The sequence below is a fragment of the Carcharodon carcharias genome, chromosome 18, assembly GCF_017639515.1.
Source record: "Carcharodon carcharias isolate sCarCar2 chromosome 18, sCarCar2.pri, whole genome shotgun sequence".
Lineage (NCBI taxonomy): Eukaryota > Metazoa > Chordata > Chondrichthyes > Lamniformes > Lamnidae > Carcharodon > Carcharodon carcharias.
This window is the reverse complement of record NC_054484.1, coordinates 91,307,855-91,326,267: the sequence shown is the minus strand read 5'-3', so window position 1 is coordinate 91,326,267 and position 18,413 is coordinate 91,307,855.

Genomic DNA, 18,413 nt, shown 5'->3' with positions numbered 1-18,413 from the left:
AAACTGAAAATGCACAGACACAGGGCCTACAGCCTCACACTAACACAGAAACTGAAAATGCACAGACACAGGGCCTACAGCCTCACACTAACACAGAAACTGAAAATGCACAGACACAGGCCTACAGCCTCACACTAACACAGAAACTGAAAATGCACAGACACAGGGCCTACAGCCTAACACTAACACAGAAACTGAAAATGGCACAGCCACAAGGCTTACAGCCTCACACTAACACAAGAAGACTGAAAATGCACAGCACAGCGCCTACAGTCTCACACTAACACAGAAACTGAAAATGCACAGTCACAGGGCTACAGTCTCACACTAACACAGAAAACTGAAAAGGCACAGCACAAGGCCTACAGCTCACACTAACACAGAAACTGAAAATGCACAGCACAGGCCTACAGTCTCACACTAACTCAGAAACTGAAAATGCACAGACAAAGGGCCTACAGCCTCACACTAACACACAAACTGAAAATGGACAGCCAAAGGGCTTACATCCGCACACTGACACAGAAACTGAAAATGCACAGACACAGGGCCTACAGCCTCACACTAACACAGAAACTGAAAATGCACAGACACAGGGCCTACAGCCTCACACTAACAGAAAAATTGAAAATGCACAGACACAGGGCCTACAGCCTCACACTAACACAGAAACTGAAAATGCACAGACACAGGGCCTAAAGCCTCACACTAACACAAAAATTCAAAATGCACAGACACAGGGCCAACAGTCTCACACTAACACAGGAACTGAAAATGCACAGGCAAAGGGCCTACAGTCTCACACAAACACAGAAACTGTAAAGGCACAGCCACAGGGCTTACAGCCTCACACTAACACAGAACTGAAAATGCACAGACACAGGGCCTACAGCCTCAGACTAACACAGAAACAGAAAAATGCACAGACACAGGGCCTGTATAACCTCACACTAACACAGAAACTGAAAATGCACAGACACAGGGCCTACAGTCTCACAATAACACAAAAACTGAAAATGCACAGCCACAGGGCCTACAGCCTCACACTAACACAGAAACTGAAAATGCACAGACACAGGGCCTACAGCCTCACACTAACACAGAAACTGAAAATGCACAGACACAGGGCATACAGCCTCACACTAACACAGTTACTGAAAATGCACAATCACAGGGCCTACAGCCTCACAATAACACGACAAACTGAAAAGTAAAAGGTCACAGAGGCCTACAGCCTCACACTAACACAGAAACTGAAAATGCACAGCCACAGGACCTTACAGACTCTCACGTAACAAAAGAACTGAAAATGCACAAGACACTGGGCCTACAAGCCTCACATAATCACAGAAAACTGAAAATGCACAGACAACAGCGACTTACAGTCTCAAACTAACACAAGAAACTGAAAATGCACAGCCACAGGGAATACAGCTTCAGACTAACACAAAAACTGAAAATGCACAGACACAGGGCATCCAGCCTCACACTTACAAAGAAACTGAAAGTGCACAGACACAGGGCCTACAGCCTCACACTTACACAGAAACTGAAAATGCACAGACACAGGGCCTACAGCCTCACACTAACACAGAAACTGAAAATGGACAGACACAGGGCCTACAGCCTCACAATAATGCAAAAACTGAAAATGCACAGACACAGGGCCTAAAGACTCACACTAACACAGAAACTGAAAATGCACAGACACAAGGCCTACAGCCTCACACTAACACAAAATCTGTAAATGCACAGACACAGGGCTTACAGCCTCACACTAACACAGATGCTGAAAATGCACAGACACAGGGCCTACAGCCTCACACTAACACAGAAACTGAAAATGCACAGCCACAGGGCCTACAGCCTCACACTAACACAGAAACAGAAAATGCACAGACACAGGGCCTACAGCCTCACACTAACACAGAAACTGAAAATGCACAGACACAGGGCTACAGCTCACACTAACACAGAAACTGAAAATGCACAGACACAGGCCTATAGCCTCACACTAACACAGAAACTGAAAATGCACAGACACAGGGCCTACAGCCTCACACTAACACAGAAACTGAAAATGCACAGACACAGGGCTTACAGCCTCACACTAACACAGAAACTGAAAATGCACAGACACAGGGCTTACAGCCTCACACTAACACAGAAACTGAAAATGCACAGACACAGGATTAGAGCCTCACACTAACACAAAAACTGAAAATGCACAGACACAGGGCCTACAGCCTCACACTAACACACAAACTGAAAATGCACAGCCACAGGTGCTACAGCCTCACACTAACACAGAAACTGAAAATGCACAGACACAGGGCCTACAGCCTCACACTAACACAGAAACTGAAAATGCACAGACACAGGGCCTACAGCCTCACACTAACACAGAAACTGAAAATGCACAGACACAGGGCCTACAGCCTCACACTAACACAGAAACTGAAAATGCACAGACACAGGGCCTACAGTCTCACAATAACACAGAAACTGAAAATGCACAGGCAAAGGCCTACAGCTTCAAACTAACACAGAAACTGAAAATGCACAGACACAGGGCCTACAGCCTCACACTAACACAGAAACTGAAAATGCACAGCCACAGGGCCTACAGCCTCACACTAACACAAAATCTGAAAATGCACAGACACAGGGCCTACAGCCTCACACTAATACAAAAATTGAAAATGCACAGCCACAAGGGCCTACAGTCTCACAATTACACAGAAACTGAAAATGCACAGCCACAGGGCCTACAGCCTCACACTAACACAGAAACTGAAAATGCACAGACACAGGGCCTACAGCCTCACACTAACACAGAAACTGAAAATGCACAGACACAGGGCCTACAGCCTCACACTAACACAGAAACTGAAAATGCACAGACACAGGGCTTACAGCCTCACACTAACACAGAAACTGAAAATGCACAGACCACAGGGCCTACAGCCTCACACTAACACAGAAACTGAAAATGCACAGACACAGGGCTTACAGCCTCACACTAACACAGGAACCGAAAAGCACAGCCACAGGGCCTACAGCCTCTCACTAACACAGAAACTGAAAATGCACAGACACAGGGCCTACAGCCTCACACTAACACAGAAACTGAAAAATGCACAGCCACAGGGCCTACAGCCTCACACTAACACAGAAACTGAAAATGCACAGACACAGGGCCTACAGCCTCACACTAACACAGAAACTGAAAATGCACAGACACAGGGCCTACAGCCTCACACTAACACAGAAACTGAAAATGCACAGACACAGGGCCTACAGCCTCACACTAACAAAGAAACTGAAAATGCACAGCCACAGGGCCTACAGCCTCACACCAACACAGAAACTGAAAATGCACAGACACAGGGCCTACAGCCTCACACTAACGCAAAAACTGAAAATGCACAGACACAGGGCCTACAGCCTCACACTAACACAGAAACTGAAAATGCACAGTCACAGGGCCTACAGCCTCACACTAACACAGAAACTGAAAATGCACAGCCACAGGGCCTACAGCCTCACACTAACACAGAAACTGAAAATGCACAGTCACAGGGCCTACAGCCTCAAAATAACACAGAAACTGAAAATGCTCAGACAAAGGGCCTCTAGCTTCAAACTAACACAGAAACTGAAAATGCACAGTCACAGGACTACAGGCCTTCACTAACACAGAAACTTAAAATGCACAGCCACAGGGCTTACAGCCTCACAATAACACAGAAACTGAAATCACAGACACAGGCGCTACAGCTCACCTACACAGAAACTGAAAATGCACAGACACAGGTCCTACAGCCTCACACTAACACAGAACTGAAATTTGCACAGACATAGGGCCTACAGCCTCACACTAACAGAGAAACTGAAAATGCACAGTCACAGGGCCTACATCCTCACAAAAACACAGAAACAGAAAATGCGCACACATAGGCTTACAGCCTCACACTGGCACAGAAACTGAAAATGCACAGCCAAAGGGCCTATAGCCTCACACTAACACAGAAATGAAATGTCACAGCCACAGGCCTTACAGCTCACACTGACTCAGAAACTGAAAATTCACAGCCACAGGGCCTTACAGCCTTACACTAACACAGTTACTGAAAATGCACAATCACAGGGCCTACAGCCTCACACTAACACAAAAACAGAAAATGCACAGACACAGGGCCTACAGTCTCAAACTAACACAAACACTGAAAATGCACAGTCACAGGGCCTACAGTCTCACACCAACACAGAAACTGAAAATGCACAGTCACAGGGCCTACAGCCTCACACTAACACAGAAACTGAAAATGCAAAGACACAGGGCTTACAGCCTCATACTAACACAGAAACTGAAAATGCACAGACACAGGGCCTACAGCCTCACAATAACACAAAAACTGAAAATGCACAGCCACAGGGCCTACAGTCTCACACCAAAACAGAAACTGAAAATGCACAGCCAAACGGCCTACAGCGTCACACTAACACAGAAACTGAAATTGCACAGACACAGGGCCTACAGCCTCACACTAACAGAAAAATTGAAAATGCACTGCCACAGGTCTTACAGGCTCACACTAACACAGAAACTGAAAATGCACAGACACAGGGCCTACAGCCTCACACTAACACAGAAACTGAAAATGCACAGACACAGGGCCTACAGTCTCACACTAACACAGAAACTGAAAATGCACAGACACAGGGCCTACAGCCTCACACTAACACAAAAACTAAAAATGCACAGCCACAGGGCTTACGGCCTCACAATAACACAGAAACTGAAAATGCACAGCCACAAGGCTTACAGCCTCACACTCACACAGAGACTAAAAATGCACAGCCACAGAGCTTACAGCCTCACACTAACACAGAAACTGAAAATCCACAGCCACAGGCCTTACAGGCTCACACTGACACAGAAACTGAAAATGCACAGCCACAGGGCCTATAGCCTCACACTAACACAAGAAGAAAAAATTCACAGCCACAGGGTCTCCAGCCTCACAATAACACAAGAAGAGAAAATTGACAGCCACAGGGCCTACAGCATCACACTAACACAAAAACAGAAAATGCACAGACACAGGGCCTACAGTCTCACACTAACACAAAAACTGAAAATGCACAGACACAGGGTCTACAGTCTCAGACTAACACAGAAACATAAAATGCGAAGACACAAGGCCTACAGTCTCACACTAACACAAAAACTAAAAATGCACAGACACAGGGCTTACAGCCTCACACTAATACACAAACTGAAAATGCACGGTCACAGGTGCTACAGCCTCACACTAACACAGAAACTGAAAATGCACAGACACAGGGCTAACAACCTCACACTAGCACAAAAACTGAAAATGCACAGACACTGGCGTACAGCCTCACACTAACACAGAAACTGAAAATGCACAGACACAGGGCCTACAGCCTCACACTAACACAGAAACAGAAAATGCACAGCCACAGGGCTTACAGCCTCACACTAACACATAAACTGAAAATCCACAGACACACGGCCTACAGTCTAACACTAACACAGAAACTGAAAATGCACAGACACAGGAGCTACAGCCTCACACTAACACAGAAACTGAAGGTGCACAGCCACAGGGCCTACAGCAACACAATAACACAGAAACAGAAAATGCACAGACATAGGACCTACAGCCTCACACTAACATAGAAACAGAAAATGCACAGACCTAGGGCTTACAGCCTCACACTGACACAGAAACTGAAAATGCACAGCCACAGGGCCTACAGCCTCACACTAACACAAGAAGAGAAAATTCACAGCCACAGGGCCTACAGCCTCACACTAACACAAAAACAGAAAATGCACAGACACAGGGCCTACAGCTTCACACTAACACAGAAACGGAAAATCCTCAGACACACGGCTACAGTCTCACACTAACAGAGAAACTGAAAATGCACAGACACAGGACCTACAGCCTCACACTCACACAGAAACTGAAAGTGCACAGCCACAGGGCCTACAGTCACACACTTACACAGAAACTGAAAATGCACAGCCACAGGCCCTACAGCCTCACACTAACACAAGAAGAGAAAATTCACAGACACAGGGCCTACAGCTTCACACTAACACAGAAACGGAAAATCCTCAGACACACGGCCTACAGTCTCACACTAACACAGAAACTGAAAATGCACAGACACAGGACCTACAGCCTCACACTCACACAGAAACTGAAAGTGCACAGCCACAGGGCCTACATCCTCACAGTAACACAGAAACAGAAGATCCACAGACATAGGGCCTACAGCCTCACACTTACACAGAAACACAAAATGCACAGAAATAGTGCTTACAGCCTCACAGTAACACAGAACATGAAAATGCACAGACACAGGGCCTACAGTCACACACTAACACAGAAACTGAAAATGCACAGCCACAGGGCTTACAGCCTCACGGTAACACAGAAACTGAAAATGCACAGCCACAAGGCTTACAGCCTCACACTCACACAGAAACTAAAAATGCACAGCCACAGGGCTTACAACCTCACACTCACACAGAAACTGAAAATGTCCAGCCACAGGCCTTACAGGCTCACACTGATACAGAAACTGAAAATGCACAGCCACAGGGTCTCCAGCCTCACAATAACACAAGAAGAGAAAATTCACAGCCACAGGGCCTACAGCCTCACACTAACACAAAAACAGAAAATGCACAGACACAGGGCCTACAGCCTGACACTAACACAGAAACGGAAAATCCTCAGACACACGGCCTACAGTCTCACACTAACACAGAAACTGATAATGCACAGACACAGGACCTACTGCCTCACAATAACACAGAAACTGAAAGTGCACAACCACAGGGCCTACAGCCTCACAATAACACAGAAACAGAAAATACACAGACATAGGGCCTACAGCCTCACACTTACACTGAAACACAAAATGCACAGACATAGTGCTTACAGCCTCACAGTAACACAGAACATGAAAATGCACAGACACAGGGCTACAGTCTCACACTAACACAGAAACTGAAAATGCACAGCCACAGGGCCTTACAGCCTCACGGTAACACAGAAACTGAAAATGCACAGCCACAAGGTTTACAGCTCACCCTAACACAGAAACAGAAAATGCACAGACAAAGGCCTTACAGCCTCACACTAACACAGAAACTGAAAATGCACAGACATAGGACCTACAGCCTCACAGTAACACAGAAACTGAAAATGCACAGACCAAGGGCTTACAGCCTCACCCTGACACAGAAACTGAAAATTCACAGCCACAGGGCCTACAGCCTCACACTAACACAGAAAATGAAAATGCACAGACACAGGGCCGACAGCCTAACACTAACACAGAAACTGAAAATGCACAGACACAGGGCCTACAGCCTCACACTAACACAGAAACTGAAAATGCACAGACACAGGGCATACAGCCTCACACTAACACAGAAACTGAAAATGCACAGACACAGGGCCTACAGCCTCACACTAACACAGAAACTGAAAATGCACAGCCACAGGGCCTACAGCCTCACACTAACACAGAAGCTGAAAATGCACAGACACAGGGCCTACAGCCTCACACTAACACAGAAACTGAAAGTGCACAGCCACAGGGCCTACATCCTAACAATAACACAGAAACAGAAAATGCACAGACATAGGGCCTACAGCCTCACACTTACACAGAAACACAAAATGCACAGAAATAGTGCTTACAGCCTCACACTGACACAGAAGCTGAAAATGCACAGCCACAGGGCCTACAGTCTCACACTAACACAGAAACTGAAAATGCACAGCCACAGGGCTTACAGCCTCACGGTAACACAGAAACTGAAAATGCACAGCCACAAGGCTTACAGCCTCACACTCACACAGAAACTAAAAATGCACAGCCACAGGGCTTACAACCTCACACTCACACAGAAACTGAAAATGTCCAGCCACAGGCCTTACAGGCTCACACTGATACAGAAACTGAAAATGCACAGCCACAGGGTCTCCAGCCTCACAATAACACAAGAAGAGAAAATTCACAGCCACAGGGCCTACAGCCTCACACTAACACAAAAACAGAAAATGCACAGACACAGGGCCTACAGCCTGACACTAACACAGAAACGGAAAATCCTCAGACACACGGCCTACAGTCTCACACTAACACAGAAACTGAAAATGCACAGACACAGGACCTAGCGCCTCACAATCACACAGAAACTGAAAGTGCACAGCCACAGTGCCTACATCCTCACAATAACACAGAAACAGAAGATCCACAGACATAGGGCCTACAGCCTCACACTTATACTGAAACACAAAATGCACAGACATAGTGCTTACAGCCTCACAGTAACACAGAACATGAAAATGCACAGACACAGGGCCTACAGTCTCACACTAACACAGAAACTGAAAATGCACAGCCACAGGGCTTACAGCCTCACGGTAACACAGAAACTGAAAATGCACAGCCACAAGGCTTACAGCCTCACACTCACACAGAAACTAAAAATGCACAGCCACAGGGCTTACAACCTCACACTCACACAGAAACTGAAAATGTCCAGCCACAGGCCTTACAGGCTCACACTGATACAGAAACTGAAAATACACAGCCACAGGGTCTCCAGCCTCACAATAACACAAGAAGAGAAAATTCACAGCCACAGGGCCTACAGCCTCACACTAACACAAAAACAGAAAATGCAGACACAGGGCCTACAGTCTCACACTAACACAGAAACTGAAAATGCACAGACACAGGGCCTACAGCCACACACTAACACAAAAACTGAAAATGCACAGCCACAGGGCTTACGGCCTCACAATAACACAGAAACTGAAAATGCACAGCCACAAGGCTTACAGCCTCACACTCACACAGAGACTAAAAATGCACAGCCACAGGGCTTACAGCCTCACACTAACACAGAAACTGAAAATCCACAGCCACAGGCCTTACAGGCTCACACTGACACAGAAACTGAAAATGCACAGCCACAGGGCCTATAGCCTCACACTAACACAAGAAGAGAAAATTCACAGCCACAGGGCCTACAGCCTCACACTAACACAAAAACAGAAAATGCACAGACACAGGGCCTACAGCTTCACACTAACACAGAAACGGAAAATCCTCAGACACACGGCTACAGTCTCACACTAACAGAGAAACTGAAAATGCACAGACACAGGACCTACAGCCTCACACTCACACAGAAACTGAAAGTGCACAGCCACAGGGCCTACAGTCACACACTAACACAGAAACTGAAAATGCACAGCCACAGGGCCTACAGCCTCACACTAACACAAGAAGAGATAATTCACAGCCACAGTGCCTACAGCCTCACACTAACACAAAAACAGAAAATGCACAGACACAGGGCCTACAGCTTCACACTAACACAGAAACGGAAAATTCTCAGACACACAGCCTACAGTCTCACACTAACACAGAAACTGAAAATGCACAGACACAGGACCTACAGCCTCACACTCACACAGAAACTGAAGGTGCACAGCCACAGGGCCTACATCCTCACAGTAACACAGAAACAGAAGATCCACAGACATAGGGCCTACAGCCTCACACTTACACAGAAACACAAAATGCACAGAAATAGTGCTTACAGCCTCACAGTAACACAGAACATGAAAATGCACAGACACAGGGCCTACAGTCACACACTAACACAGAAACTGAAAATGCACAGCCACAGGGCTTACAGCCTCACGGTAACACAGAAACTGAAAATGCACAGCCACAAGGCTTACAGCCTCACACTCACACAGAAACTAAAAATGCACAGCCACAGGGCTTACAACCTCACACTAACACAGAAACTGAAAACGCCCAGCCACAGGCCTTACAGGCTCACACTGATACAGAAACTGAAAATGCACAGCCACAGGGCCTACAGCCTCACACTAACACAAAAACAGAAAATGCACAGACACAGGGCCTACAGCCTGACACTAACACAGAAACGGAAAATCCTCAGACACACGGCCTACAGTCTCACACTAACACAGAAACTGAAAATGCACAGACACAGGACCTAGCGCCTCACAATCACACAGAAACTGAAAGTGCACAGCCACAGTGCCTACATCCTCACAATAACACAGAAACAGAAGATCCACAGACATAGGGCCTACAGCCTCACACTTACACTGAAACACAAAATGCACAGACATAGTGCTTACAGCCTCACAGTAACACAGAACATGAAAATGCACAGACACAGGGCCTACAGTCTCACACTAACACAGAAACTGAAAATGCACAGCCACAGGGCTTACAGCCTCACGGTAATACAGAAACTGAAAATGCACAGCCACAAGGCTTACAGCCTCACACTCACACAGAAACTCAAAATGCACAGACACAGGACCTATAGCCTACAACTAACAAAACAAGAGAAAATTCAAACCCACAGGGCCTACAGCCTCACAATAACACAAGAAGAGAAAATTCACATCCACAGGGCCTACAGCATCACACTAACACAAAAACAGAAAATGCACAGAGACAGGGCCTACAGTCTCACAATAACACAAAAACTGTAAATGCACAGACACAGGGTCTACAGTCTCAGTCTAACACAGAAACACAGAATGCAAAGACACAAGGCCTACAGTCTCACAATAACACAAAAACTAAAAATGGACAGACAGACGGCCTACAGCCTCACACTAACACAGAAACTGAAAATGGATAGACAAACGGCCTACTGTCTCACTCTAACACAAAAATTGAAAATGCACAGACACAGGGACTACAGCCTCACACCAACACAGAAACTATAAATGCACAGAAACAGGGCCTACAGCCTCACACTGAAACAAAAACAGAAAATGCTCAGACACACGGCCTACAGTCTCACACTAACACAATAACTGAACATGCACAGACACAGGGTCTACAGTCTCAGATTAACACAGAAACACAAAATGCAAAGACACAAGGCGTACAGTCTCACACTAACACAAAAACTGAAAATGCACAGACACAGGGTCTACAGCCTCACAAAAACACACAAACAGGAAATGCACAGACACAGGGCCTACCGCCTCACACTAAAACAAGAAGAGAAAATTCACAGCCACAGGTCCTACAGCCTCACACTTACACAAGAAGTTAAAATTCACATCCACAGGGTTTACAATCTCACACTAACACAAAAACTGAAAATGCACAGACACAGGGCCTACAGCCTCACACTAACACAGAAACTGAAAATGCACAGTCACATGGCCTACAGACTCACTTGAACACAGAAACTGAATATGCACAGCCACAGGGCCTACAGCCTCACACTAACACACAAAGTGAAAATGCACAGACACATGGCCTACAGCCTCACACTAACACAAAAACTAAAAATGGACAGAAACACGGCCTACAGTCTCACACTAACGCAAAAACTGAAAATGCACAGACACAGGGCCTACAGCCTCACACTAACACATGACCTGAAAATGCACAGTCACAGGGCCTACGGCCTCACACTAACACAGAAACTGAAAATGCACAGACACAGGGTCTACAGCCTCACACTAACACACAAACAGAAAATGCACAGACACAGGGTCTACAGCCTCACACTAACACACAAACAGAAAATGCACAGACACAGGGCCTACAGCCTCACACTAACACACAAACTGAAAATGCACAGACACAGGGCCTACAGACTCACACTAACACACACACAGAAAATGCACAGACACAGGGCCTACAGCCTCACACTAACACACAAACTGAAAACGCATAGACACAGGGCCTACATCCTCACACTTACACAGAAACTGAAAATGCAAAGACACAGGGCCTACAGCCTCACAATAACAGAAAAACTGAAAATGCACAGCCACAGGGCTTACGGCCTCAAACTAACACAGAAACTGAAAATGTACAGCCACAGGGCTTACAGCCTCACACTCACACAGAATCTAAAAATGCACAGCCACAGGGCTTACAGCCTCACACTAACACAGAAACTGAAAATGCACAGCCACAGGGCCTACAGCCTCACACTAACACAGAAACTGAAAATGCACAGCCACAAGGCTTACTGCCTCACACTAACACAGAAACTGAAAATGCATAGATATAGGGCCTACAGCCTCACACTAACACAGAAACTGAAAATGCACAGACACAGGGCCTACAGCCTCACACTAACACAAAAACTGAAAATGCACAGCCACAGGAGCTACAGCCTCACACTAACACAGAAACTGAAAATGCACAGCCACAGGGCTTACAGCCTCACACTCACACAGAAACTAAAAATGCACAGCCACAGGGCTTACAACCTCACACTCACACAGAAACTGAAAATGCCCAGCCACAGGGCCTATAGCCTCACACTAACACAAGAAGAAAAAATTCACAGCCACAGGGTCTCCAGCCTCACAATAACACAAGAAGAGAAAATTCACAGCCACAGGGCCTACAGCATCACACTAACACAAAAACAGAAAATGCACAGACACAGGGCCTACAGTCTCACACTAACACAGAAACTGAAAATGCACATTCACAGGGTCTACAGTCTCACACTAACACAAAAACTGAAAATGCACAGTCACAGGGCCTACAGCCTCACACTAACACAGAAACTGAAAATGCACAGACACACGGCCTACATTCTCACACTAACACAGAAACTGAAAATGCACAGACACATGACCTACAGCCTCACACTAACACGGAAACTGAAAGTGCACAGCCACAGGGCCTTAAGCCTCTCACTAACACAGAAACAGCAAATGCACAGACATAGGGCCTACAGCCTCACACTAACACAGAAACTGAAAATGCACAACCACAGGGCCTATAGCCTCACACTAACACAAAAACAGAAAATGCACAGACACAGGGCCTACAGTCTCAGACTAACACAGAAACAGAAAATGGACAGACATACGGCCTACAGTCTCGCACTAACGCAAAAACTGAAAATGCACAGTCACACGGCCTACAGCCTCACACTAACACAGAAACTGAAAATGCACAGACACAGGGCCTGCAGCCTCACACTAACACAGAAACTGAAAATGCCCAGCCGCAGGGCCTACAGTCTCACACTGACACAAAAACTGAAAATGCACGGACACAGGGCCTACAGTCTCACACTGACACAAAAAATGAAAATGCACAGACACAGGGCCTATAGCCTCACACTACCACAAAAACAAAAAATGCTCAGCCACAGGGCTTACAGCCTCTCACTAACAAAGAAACTGAAAATGCACAGACACAGGGCTTACAGCCTCCCACTAACGCACAAACTGCCACTCTGGACAGTCTAGTTCGACACTCACTCAGGTTTTCATCTGGTGATTCACAAGTGAGCAGGATCAGATACTGGTGTCAGGGTCGACTGTGACGAGCCTGTGTCATAGAGGACATTCCTATGCAAACTCTGTTCAGCTGAATACAGATGCTGCATGTCCCTGGGGGGAGTCATTGACATGGAAAAGACTAGAGGATGAGGAATAAACAAACAGTGCGGTACTGACGAACATGACACCCACCCACCCACGCAAACACACTCACATACATACACACACACACCCACACTATCACATGCACCCACACTCACACACCAACACTCACACACACACACACATTTTGCTCTCACACTCACACACACTCGCACGCACAATAAAACCCACACACACTCACGCACCCACACTCACACACACACGCACAATTCACGCTCACACTCACACACACAATAAAACACACACACACTCACGCACGCACACTACACACACACAAACACACACACACACACACTCACCCACACTCACACACACAGGCGCACTCACGAACCAACACCCACACTCACACACACACACGCACACTGACACAAACCCTCACACACGCATGCATACGCACACACTCCACACAACAGCAGAGAGGATGGAAGAAGTCAGCTCAATCATTAGTAGATTTCTGGCACATGGAATGTTGCGAATGTCAGTGGCACAGGGAATACTGAGAATATGGCTGGCATAGGGAATACTGAGAATGTCACTGGCACAGGGAAAACTGAGAACGTGGCTGGCATAGGGAATACTGAGAATGTCATTGACACAGGGAATACTGAGAATGTCACTCACACAGGGAATGCTGAGAATGTGGCTAGCACAGGGAATACTGAGAATGTGGCTGGCACAGGGGACACTGAGAATGTCACTGGCACAGGGAATACAGAGAATGCAGCTGGCACAGGGAATACTGAGAATGTCACTGGCACAGGGAACAATGGGAATGTGTTTGGCAAAGGAAATACTGAGAATGTGGCGGGCACAGGAAATACTGAGAATGTCACTGGCACAGGGAGTGCTGAGAATGTGGCTGGCAGAGGGAATACTGAGAATGTCACTGGTACAAGAAACACTGGGAATGTGGCTGGCACAGGGAGTGCTGAGAATGTGGCTGGCAGAGGGAATGCTGAGAATGTCATTGGCTCTGGGAACACTGATACTGTTACTGCCACAGGGAATACCTAGAATTTCACTAGCATAGGGAACAGAGAATTTCACTGGCACAGGGAATTCTAAGAATGTGGCTGCCACAGGGAATACTGAGAATGTGGCTGGCATAGGGAATACTGAGAATGCCACTACCACAGGGAATGCTGAGAATGTCACCGGCATAGGGAATACTAATAATGTGGCTGGCACAGGGAATACTGAGAATGTGGCTGGCATAGGGAATACTAATAATGTCACTGGCACAGGGAATTCTGAGAATGGGGCAGGAACATGGAATACAGAGAATTTGGCTGGCACCGGGAATACAGAGAATGTGGCTGGCGCAGGGAATATTGAGAATGCCAATGGCTCTGGGAACACTGATAATGTCCCTGCCACAGGGAATACCTAGAATTTCACTGGCATAGGGAACACTGAGAATTTCACTGGCACAGGGAATACTGAGAATGTCACTGGCACATGGAATACGGAGAATGGGGCTGGCATAGGGAATACTGAGAATATGACTGACACAGGTAATACTGAGAATGTGGTTGGCATAGGGAATACTGAGAATGTCCAAGGCACAGGGAACACTGAGAATGTGGCTGGCTCAGGGAATGCTGAGAAAGTCACTGACACAGGGAATGCTGAGACTGTCACAGGCACAGTAAACACTGAGAATGAGGCTGGCACACGGAATACTGAGAATGTGGCTGGCACAGGGAAAACTGAGAATATGGCTGGCACAGGGAGTGCTGAGAATGTGGCTGGCAGAGGGAATACTGAGAATGTGGCTGGCACAGGGAATACTGAGATGGTTACTGGCACAGGGAGTGCTGAGAATGTGGCTGGCACAGGGAGTGCTGAGAATGTGGCTGGCACAGTGAGTGCTGAGAATGTGGCTGGCACAGTGAGTGCTGAGAATGTGGCTGGCAGAGGGAATACTGAGAATGTCACTGGTACAAGAAACACTGGGAATGTGGCTGGCACAGGGTATACTGAGAATGTCACTGACGCATGGCACACTGAGAATGTCACTGGCACAGGGAATACTGAGGATGTCACTGGCACACGGAACACTGGGAATGTGGCTGGTACTGGGAATATTGAGAATGTGGCTGGCACATGGAACACTGGAAATACTGCTGCAATAGGGAATACTGAGAATGTGGCTGGCATAGGGAATACTGAGAATGCCACTACCACAGGGAATGCTGAGAATGTCACTGGCATAGGGAATACTAATAATGTGGCTGGCACAGGGAATACTGAGAATGTGGCTGGCATAGGGGATGCTGAGAATGCCAATGGCTCTGGGAACACTGATAATGTCGCTCACACAGGGAATGCTGAGAATGTGGCTGGCACAGGGAATACTGAGAATGTGGCTGGCACAGGGAGCATTGAGAACATCTGTAATGGGGAGATTGGTCACCTCCGTGGAGGTTCAAACAAGACTTAAAATGAGTCATGATGGCCATGACCACCTACATGCAGAATTTGGACACCTACTTTTCTGTTGCCTTAAAGAAGATGACAGGCATCTCTGACTTTACAGCATCGCTCTGCAGCAGAGTGATAGGAGCGATGTGACTCTAACCCAGGAGAGGGATGATGGTGAAAAGGGGACATGGAAGTGGGGACTCCACTCAGGACGCACCCACTCCTCACCCATCAGTCCCCCCCTCAGCCAGTACTGGGTAAGCTGCCTCATCTCCCGATGGCCGTGTCTGCCCCTGCACAGGGACTGGTGGGTCAGTCTCTGGTGGGGCCCTCAGGACATCCGAAACCCAGACCACAACAACCAAACGTATCTCACAGTCAGAGCAGGGATGTGAGCAGCTGCTTCCCTCTCTGCTGAAACCACACGGGATTCAGCCCATAGGCAGGGAGTGTAAATTAAAGCAATTGTTATTCACTGATGTTTGACTGATTGTTATATTAAGTTTCCTTGTTTTAACAATGCCACAGAGAATTATTTAATTAGCACCACATGTTGCCGGCCATTGGTTCCCGAGGGTTGACTCGCTCCTTCGCTTGTTCCATGAAGAATGTCAGGATATAATGGGACTCATTGGGTATTTGCAATATTCAACGAAGGTTTAGTGGAAAGGGGCGTGGTGGTGATGTGTGGAGTTGGTTCTGGGTGGTCAGAGTGGATCGAAGGGTTTCATTTGTGATATTTTCCTGTGTGAGTTAACAGAAGCTGAGCTTTTGAGCAAGTTATAGGGGCATCATGGGCAGCAACGTACCCAACTGGTCAGGCCATGAGTGCCCCATCCCCCCTCCTCCTTCTCGATCGTCTGAAGATGAGTGATGAGTCCCTTCGCCCTCCTCTGCCCTGCTCCATCTACAATCCTCCCTGCTGCACAAAGTTGTGCAGGTCAGAGCACATCACGATCATGCTGGACACCCTCGCTGGAGAGTTACAGAAGGGCGTCACGAAACTGCCAAGTCGCCTGAAGAACATCCTTAACATTCGGAGAGTTTGCTCAATGGTACATATGGTTGGTCATGTGACTCTCATTTTGGCACTCCTGGTGGGATTTCTCACAGGTGTCTTGAGCTAGATTTGAAGGGGCTATCCCTTGTCTCCCACAAGCCAGTCCTTAAGGCCACAGTCTGGCCTAGGGCAGGTTTTATGAGGGATGTGGGGAAGGGGAGATTTCTTCAGGTACCCTGGCAGTCCAGGTTTCTCTGCACATGCTGGGGTTTTGACTGGCTTGCCTTCCTGTTGGATGGGGAATGCTCTTCAGGAAGCCGCAGGCCCAGGAGTGGCGGGGTAAGCCAGCACCGGGGTTTGTGGGAGTGTGTGGGTTTGTCATTAGGGGTCTGGGTCTTGCGGGACAGCTGCTGATCCCTGGGGTAAACATCTGAAACATGGCCAACCAATCCATGAGAGCCAACAGACAAGTTCACCTGGGTTTAACAACTGGGCCACATCAACATGCTGCTTCCTGACTTCCTGATCAAACACTCTGTAAGGCATAATTAGCAGCACAGTTACAGTGAGTATCTCTATTTTGACTCATTTTATCCATTACCAATGCTGTCAGAGACCAACTATATATTTAGGGCTAATAATTTGGTGAAGCCAAAGATCACAGGGCAATTGCAGCTAGATGGCTAAAAATGCCAATCAGTTTTTCCCTTATGAAATCATTAATTTTAATCACCTAGAATTTTTAAGATTGCACTGCCCCTTTCAGCACTGTTCTAACTGGTCACTTAACACTGTAGCAGCTGGCAGTAGGCTTGCCAAGTTCTGAGCTCAATTTAAAATCAGTTTAAAAGCAAAGCATATGCCAACTCTGCAGTCAGCTGTCACTGTAACCAACGGCAAACCACTCCTCATAGTAAGAGATACCAGCAATTTGCAACTTTCTGTTATTAAAATTAAAGTTTCATAGTTTAACATTCCCATCATTATAAAACAGCACATCATTTGACTTTGCCCTGAAGAGAAACAAGGAAGTTTGCCAGTATCCTAAAAAGCTAATTTTCCAAATGCACATTTTCGGCACAGAATCTCACTTACTGCTTCTGTGCATGTTGGAAAGCGAGTGGAAACTTGTGCAGAACAAGCCTTTAATTTGCATCCTCAATGGGCAAAGCTCCATGCCAGAATTGCACATTCTAAAATTTGTTCCTAATCATTCGAGACAGGTAAGTGAAATTATTCTTCAGTAAAATGTTGCAGTATTAAAATTATATTATTAAATGAGCCATACCACAAGATTTTAAAATGGTAGGGGAATGTACAGCAGTTTTGCAGGAAATGGTGATCAACAATTAAATTAACATCAAAACAAGACCATGATTTAGGAGCTGCTTTACAGGAAGATATGAGAACTGAGGCTCCCAGCTTTACTACTA